This window comes from Lynx rufus, unplaced genomic scaffold, assembly GCF_022079265.1.
Source record: "Lynx rufus isolate CCGP_SWC_20201006 ecotype Redwood Valley unplaced genomic scaffold, mLynRuf1.p SCAF_18, whole genome shotgun sequence".
Taxonomy (NCBI): domain Eukaryota; kingdom Metazoa; phylum Chordata; class Mammalia; order Carnivora; family Felidae; genus Lynx; species Lynx rufus.
In genome coordinates, this window is record NW_025814832.1 from 1,212,007 (window position 1) to 1,220,289 (window position 8,283).

At 42.0% G+C, this 8,283-nt stretch overlaps 1 non-coding gene across 1 annotated transcript; it reads left to right on the top strand.

Moving 5' to 3' along the window:
- Window positions 1–3,203: 3,203 nt before the first annotated feature.
- On the top strand, window positions 3,204–3,375 carry LOC124513666 (U1 spliceosomal RNA). Its single transcript, XR_006962493.1, has one exon. It is a non-coding gene; the product is annotated as a U1 spliceosomal RNA (small nuclear RNA).
- Window positions 3,376–8,283: the final 4,908 nt, after the last annotated feature.

Sequence of the window (8,283 nt, forward strand, 5' to 3'; positions counted from 1 at the left end):
ATGTGTGTATTAATATATATAAAGGACCAGAAAAAAATATATAGTATCATCATTGTGTATTAAAGTGGGGATGGATAATTTTTCAGTTTATTTATTTATTTTGAGAGAGAGAGAGAGTAGGGTAAAGGCAGAGAGAGATGGAGAGAGAGAATCCCAAGCAGGCTCTCCGCTGGCAGCATGGACTCTGAGCGGGCTCAGTCTCACCAACCCATGAGGTCATGACCTGAGCCAAGATCTAGAGTCTGACGCTTAACCGACTGAGCCACTCAGACACCCCAGGGATGGATTTTTTAAGCTTGATATCAATGTCAGATGCTATAAAGAAAGAGATCAATGGTTTGACTAAAATAAAAATATTTAACCTTAGCAAATCACAAAAATACAATAAGCAAAATTTAAAGGCAAAATGTCAAATTTAAGTGTTTTTTATATATATTTTCATTTTTAATATTTTCTTTTTTTAATGTTTATTTATTTTTAAGACAGAGAGAGACAGAGCATGAACGGGGGAGGGGCAGAGAGAGAGAGGGAGACACAGAATCCGAAGCAGGCTCCAGGCTCTGAGCTGTGAGCACAGAGCCCGATGCGGGGCTCGAACTCACAGACCGTGAGATCATGACCTGAGCCGAAGTCGGATGCTTAACCGACTGAGCCACCCAGGCGCCCCCAAATTTAAGTGTTTTTAATATATATGCCTATAGGGGTACCAGGATGGCTCAGTCAGTTAAGCGTCCAACTTCAGCTCAGGTCATGATCTCACTGTTTGTGAGTTCAAGCCCCATGTCGGGTTCTGTGCTGACAGCTCAGAGCCTGGAGCCTGCTTCGGATTCTGTGTCTCCCTCTCTCTGCCCCTCCTCCACTCGCGCTCCGTCTCTCTCAAAACTAAATAAGCGTTAATAAAATAGAATAAAATAAAATAAAATAAAATAAAATAAAATAAAATAATAAAATAAAATAAATGCCTGTATGCGTTCATAATTAGCAGCATTGTTCACAATAGTGGAGGGATGGAAACAACCCAAGTTTCCATGGATGGATGAATAGATAAGCAAAATGTGGTATAGACATATAATGGAATAGTGTTCAGCCTTAAAAAGGAAGGAAATTCTGACATGTGCTACAGCAGGGATGATGCTTGAGGACATTATGCTAAGTGAAAGCAACCAGTCACAAAAATACAATACTGTATGATTCCACTTATATGGGGTACCTAAAGTAGTCACATTTATAGAGACAGAGAGTAGAGTGGTGGTTGCTAGGGTCTTGGGCTGAAGAGGGGAAGAATGGGAAGTTAGTGTTTAACGGACAGAGAGATTCAGTTTTGCAAGATGAAAACAATTATGGAAATTGGTAGTGGTGATGTTTGCACAACAGTGTGACTGAACACGGAACTGTACATTTAAAAACAGTTAAGATAGCAGATTTTGTATTATGTGTACCTTACTACAATCGAAAACTAAAATATTGACAGTTTTTATTACAAAACAATTAGGAATGATGAACATTCTGGTAGGAAAATAAGTTGACATGAACAGACAATTCAGGGAAGATATATAAATAGCTAGTGGATGCATATAAAAATTGAATCCTGCTAGAAATTACGTACTCAAAAATTTAAATCCGATACCATTTTTACTTGTCAGATTTGGAACAGCTGGTTGTTGTTATTTTTAATTATCCCACTCAGGGTTTGTATGGAGAAGGGCAGTCCTAATCATGACTGAAGTAGGAGTACAAGTTGGTCCAACTATGGAACATGACAACTTGACGGCATGATCAAAAGCCATCAAGTGTACATGTCTCTTAACTCAATAATTTCTCTTTTTGGAATCCATCCTAAGGAGATAATTAAAAATGTGGGTGGGGAAAAAAGATCCTCTGTAGAAGACTGTCCATGGCAGCATTGTTTACAGTAGAGAAAAACTAGAAACAACACAAAAGTTCAAAAGGAGGTTAATTAAGAAGCGTGTCCATATGATGGGATATTATATAGCTACTAAGGAAAACTTTTACTGACATAAAAAAATCAATGTATATTTTAAAAGGAAAAAATCAGGGCACCTGAGTGGCTCAGTTGGTTGAACGTCTGACTCTTGATTTCAGCTCAGGTCATGATCCCAGTGTCATGAGCCCTGAGTCAGGCTCCATGCTAAAATTCTCCATGCTTGAGATTCTCTCTTGTTCTCTCTCTCTCTCTCTCTCTGTCTCTCTCTCTCTCTCTCTCTCTCTCTCCCTCTCTCCCCCTTTGCCTCTCTCTCTCAAAAAAAGATAAAAAGAGGGGAGCCTGGGTGGCTCAGTCGGCTGAGCGTCCAACTTCGGCTCAGGTCATGATCTCGCAGTTTGTGAGTTCAAACCCCACGTCGGGCTCTGTGCTGACAGCTCAGAGCCTGGAGCCTGCTTCGGATTCTGTGTCTTGCTCTCTCTCTGTCCCTCCCCTGCTCACGCTCTGTTTCTTTCTGTCTCAAAAATGAATAAAACATTTAAAAAAATTTTTTTAAGATAAAAAGAAGTTACCATAAAGAACCAGTATATTAATATATTTGTTAGAAACATCTATAAGAACTATAAGAACAAATAAAAAGGTGATTTATGGATATAAAACAGATGAACATAAGGGAAAGGAAGCAAAAATAATATAAAAACAGGGAGGGGAACAAAACATAAGAGACTCTTAAATATAGAGAACAAACAGAGGGTTGCCGGAGAAGTTGTGGGAAGGGGGATGGGCTAAATGGGTAAGGGGCATAAGGAATCTACTCCTGAAATCATCGTTGCACCATGTGCTAGCTTGGATGTAAATTATAAAAAATACATAAATTATAGAAAGTAAATAAATAAAAATATAATAAAATAAAATAATAAATAAATTGTGTCACTACAATGAAAAAAAGGTGATTTATGTATGGGTAGGTGAAGTCATAATGATTTTTATTTTATTCTTTTTCTTATCCATCTATTCTTATTTTTCTAAATAAATAGGTACAATAAGAAAAAATGCAATCAAAGTCAATTTAAGTTCATTTATTTATTTTAAGGGAGAGAGAAAGAGAGAGACTGCACATGAGCAGGGGAAGGACAGAGAGGGGGAGAGAGAATCCCAAGCAGGCTCTCTGCTGTCAGTGCAGAGCCCATGAAAGTCACTTTTCAAATGATTAAGCTACCAGGACATTCATCACATTACTGTTTAAGAACATTAAAAAGTAATATTTACCTGGCAGGGGAGATACCATGATCAGGAAGGTGGTTTTCCCAGGGCACTCGGGATGTGCTGACCCCTTGCACTCGGGATGTGCTGACCCCTGAGATTTCCTCAAATGTGGGAAACTCGAGTGCATGATTTGTGGTAGTGGGGGACTGCGTTTGCGCTTTCCCCTGAAGAAAAAAAAAGAAAAAAAAAGAACATTAAAAAGTAAAAACCACCTGATTATCAAACAATAAGAAAATGGATGCACTGTACTGTAAATCTTGCAGTTCATGAGTTTGAGCCCCACGTCGGGCTCTGTGCTGACAGCTCAGAGCCTGGAGCCTGCTTCAGATTCTGTGTCTCCCTCTCTCTCTGCCCCTCCCTTCCTCTCTCTCTCTCTCTCTCTCTCTCTCTCTCCCTCTCTGTCTCAAAAATAAGTGAACATTAAAAAAAATTTGTAATGCCAAATGTTAAAAGTTGTTATGACTGGGAGATATAAATGGACAAATTTGTTTTCACATATTTGCTTATCTAGAATTCCTAATTATTCTACAGTGAATGATGAGAAAACATAATTTTTTTAAATACATAGGCATTGAGTAGCAAATGAAAACATTTCCTGACCTTTAGGATATTTCCAAGTGAAAACAGCAAAATGCAAAGCAGGATATGGTGCTATATGATGATATCAGTGTCTTAAAAATAACAAACTGTGTGTGTGTGTGTGTGTGTGTGCGCGCGTGTACACATAGAACTTGTTAATGATGGAAAACTTTGGACAGAGAAGTTGAGGAGGAGGTTTTTGGTTTTTTAAGCATCAACATGTCCTATTTGTTTTAAGTTTATGTATTTATTTTGAGAGAGAGAGAGAGCATGCACAGGGAAAGGGCAGAGAGAGAAGAGAGAGAGAGAGAATCCCAAGTAGGCTCTGCATGGTCAGCACAGAGCCTGACGAGGGGCTCCATCCCATGAACTGTGAGATCAAGACCCGAGCCCAAGTCAAGAGTTGGAAGCTTAAATGACTGAGCCACCCAGGCGCCCCTCTAAAAAGTCATTTTAAAGTAATAATTTATTTCTAACAAATAAAAGGCAAAAATTAAGTACAAATAGCCAACTATCTTTAAGAGGTTCCAAAACAATAAAGACCCTTTAGAAACATGAAAGAAAAGTTATGATCCAATGTGGTGGAAAATATCAGACAGTTATGGCATGAAAACAAGTAGGTGAGTCATCATGGGTATGAAAACACTAGAAGATAATTCACAAAAGTGACAGTAGTTGCATTAAGACCATATGATTACAGGCACATTTTTTGTTACTGTACTTATTTCCCAATCTTTCTAAAGTGTAATTCTACTACTTCTCTAATAAAACATATTGAAAAGAACTGGCTGTAGGAAGTGGTACATATAAGGCAAAATGAGGAGCATCATGTGTGATAAAACTAATATAAAGCTAGGGAAAAATAAAGGAAAAAAGGAGCCACAGTTACACCAGATCACCAAAGAGTTTGGGAGCTAGTAGCCCAAGATCATGGAAAGTGATCTAAAATGGATGGATTTGAGATACAGGTAGGAGAACTCCTGGGGTTCCCCTCAATGATACCTATCGGGTGAGCTCCTGAGCTCTCTGCCCTAGATGGAGGAAGATGTAGGCAAGATTGAGGCAGAGGGGATGTGTCTGAGGCAAAATTGTGGCCCGGTACACACACACACACACACACACACACACACACACACACACACACACGGTTCATTCCTGTTGCCATGCTAGTGGTTTAGGAATAATCGAAGACTTAGGGGGCGCCTGGGTGGTTCAGTTGGTTAAATGTCCAACTTCAGCTCACTGTCTGTGAGTTCAAGCCCCGCATCGGGCTCTGTGCTGACAGCTCAGAGCCTGGAGCCCGCTTCGGTTTCTGTGTCTCCCTCTCTCTCTGCCCCTCCTTCCCCCCCTCTCTCTCTCAAAATAATAAATAAACATTTAAAAAAAAGAATAATCAAAGACTGAAATTCAGGGCTGAGACTTTAGGGACCATTTTATCAAAATCAGACATTTCACCGCTGAAGAAAATGGAGCCTCGCTCCAGTTTGATCTTTCATTGAGAAGGTGGGCTAAGAGGCTTACCCACATGACCTTTGGCTGGCTTTCCTATGTCAGAACTCCCCACACACCATCCCTGTGGCTACAGAATTCTAAGGGACCCAGGCTGGGTGGTCTTTGGGGCTCCAAGCTCTTAACTCAGGAGGCAAGGACAGTATGATCAGAGTCTTTGAAGAAAAGAGCTACCCCTGCAGCCTTGTTGCGTGGAGAGGCGGTGTTGGTTCCTACCAGTGCTAGGGCACTCAGTGGGCAGTGGCCTGGCAAAGAACAGCAAATAAGACCCAAGCTGGTAAGGAAGGCTGTGCCAGATATCTCATCCATCCAGAACCTTTCTCCATCTTTCTCCATCCTGCTTGGGCACCGGGGAGTCAACCTGTACAGGCAATGTCAATGGCCTCCCTTAACTCCCGGCTGCTGATTGGAATTGGCTGAAAAAGTCACCAGCAGGGTATTGGGAGGCAGGAGGTGAGTGAAGTCAGTCTACTTATTCCTCAGCTTCCTCCCTTCCAGGTCACTGGGGGTCAGTGGATTCCATTTAAGGAAAGCTACAGCTCCTGCTAGGCAGCACTCTCCCCATATCCTTCAGTTCTTTTCTTCTTCTTCTCCTTCCCTTTCTTCTTCTTCTTCTTCTTCTTCTTCTTCTTCTTCTTCTTCTTGAGAGAGAATTGAGAGCGTGAGCAGGGGAGGGGCAGGGGAAGAAGGAGAGAAAGAATCCCAGGCTGTCAGCACAGAGCCTGATGCGGGGCTCGATATCAGACCCTCAGACCATGAGATCATGACCTGAGCTGAAATCAAGAGTCAGATGCTTAAACAACTGAGCCACCCAGATGCCCCCAAATCCATCCTTTCTGAGTTCCCCTTCTCTTGTCCCTCCAGTGCTAGGGATGGTAATGGCTCTATCTCTTGTCTCTTAACCTCTGTCCACAGCTTTGTAAATAGTCCCTTAACTCTTTTCAAATGATCCATTTTAAATGTGCCGTCTGTTCCCTGCCAGGACACTGACCCATATACAGAGCTGTTACCCAAACAGAACTCAGAAAGTCAGAATCCCAAGGTGTCATGAAGAGATGAAGGGAACTTCTAGGCCTTCTCTGCTACCCACACCTCACTCTTTGAACTGGTTAGCAGCTTCCTCTAAAACTCGTGACCACTATGGGTGTCTTCTTCCAGAGCTGACTCCATCCCCTTCACTGAGAGACCTCAGGAAGTCACCTCCGGCTTGACTGGGCTAGAGTTTGAGTCCCGCCTCATTCCACTGCTTACCACATGGGTGGTGTTAAATTTAACCTCTCTTGAGTTTTGTTTTCTCCACCTGCAAATGGGGATAAATCTTTCCAATAAGATTTCTCTACAGTTTAAATGAGTTTATGTAGGTAAAGTGCTCAGCTCAAAACCCTGAGGTGAGATGGTTACTTCTGAGGTGAGATGTCCACATTTTTTTAGGCTTTTAAGATTTGGGGTTTTTTAAAGTAAGCTCTACTCCCAGTGTGGGGCTCAAACTCACAGCTCCAAGATCAAGAGTCACTCACTCTACCGACCATAATAGGCAGGTGCTCCTTTTTTTTAATACATTTTAGTTTCCTTAGACTTCATTACAACTTTAACTTTGAGGGGTGCCTGGATGGCTCAGTCCATAAAGCAGGCAACTCTTGATGTTGGGGTCATGAGTTTGAGACCCGTCAGGGGTAGAGTTTACTTTGAAAAAAAAAAGTTTAATTTTGAAAACAATAAAAACAATTTTTAAGCAGCATTTAGTAGGTTGCCTGGCACATAGAAAGTGCTTAATGAATGTTCATTGTTATCAACATGATCATTCCAATGTCATTATCTCCATATCTCATAACATGTCTGGGTCTCCCTACAACCTAAGGTAGAGTGCCACGCAGTCAGTTTTGCTCAGTATTACTCTGCATACTGGCTTTATGATTGTTACCCTCCTTGAGGAGGCACCCCAAGTACTCTTGTCCCAAGTCCAGGCCCTAGCTCTGTCTTCACATGGTGCTCTCTCAGCTCTGCTGGCCCATCCCTTTCAGTTGTTTTATGGGTGCTTTGTACACATCTTTTGTTGTTCTACATGTGGATAGTTGTCCAGCCAAAGATGTTGCAAGTGTCCTGAGGACAGCCCTAGAGGCCAGGTCTTCCATGCCCAGCTGGGAGCTTGTGCAGAGCCCAGTGCAGGACTCTATAAGAAGTGCGTCTTGGGGCAAAGCCGGAAGTTCCCATGAGGCAGGGCCACCCCTCAGACAAACATCTGGGGCGGGACTGTTTGCTTTGGCTGATGAAAAGCCAAAGTCCCAGGATCTATCTTGATAAGATCAAGGAGAAAAACAATGGGATGTGATCATAACAATGCCGCGTGCATGCCCTTCACAAAATACGTTCACCCTCTCCTCCTGACAACCTCACAATGATCCTGTTGGCAAAGCAAATGTTACTTTTCACATTTCACCAAGGAGAAATTAGAGCTCAGAGAGGTTGAGATTTGCCCAGAATTACTCAAATGGTAAGTAACAGAGCTAGTATGAGAGCCCAAGTTTTCAAGCTCCTTCATACCACACATTTTGGGGGGATACTAAACATATCTTTCATCCTTCTTACCAGTACATCATGAAGTTGAGGGGTTATTTCCTCAGAGTTGACAGTCGAAATCATTGATGAGTTGATGGTTCATCAGAACCCATGGGCCTGCCGGAGACCGACACAGTACACAGTCCAGGAATACTGCCCTTAGAGGGACAGAGAGGCACTAAGAAGCAGGACAGTGTTGGCCTTTCTGCTTCTTTCTCAGGGGTTTCTTCAGGGAAGACAGGATGAAGTGGGGCCACTCAAAGCACAGCTAGAATCTGGAGTTCCTACCGAGTGGGATTTGAGACACCTTTGAACAAAATAGGAACTCTACTTGCCAAGAGACCTAAAAGAGAGTCATTTCTTCAACTTTTTACATTTTTTTAATGTTTATTTATTTTTGAGAGAGACAGCGTGAGTGGGGAGGGAGGGGG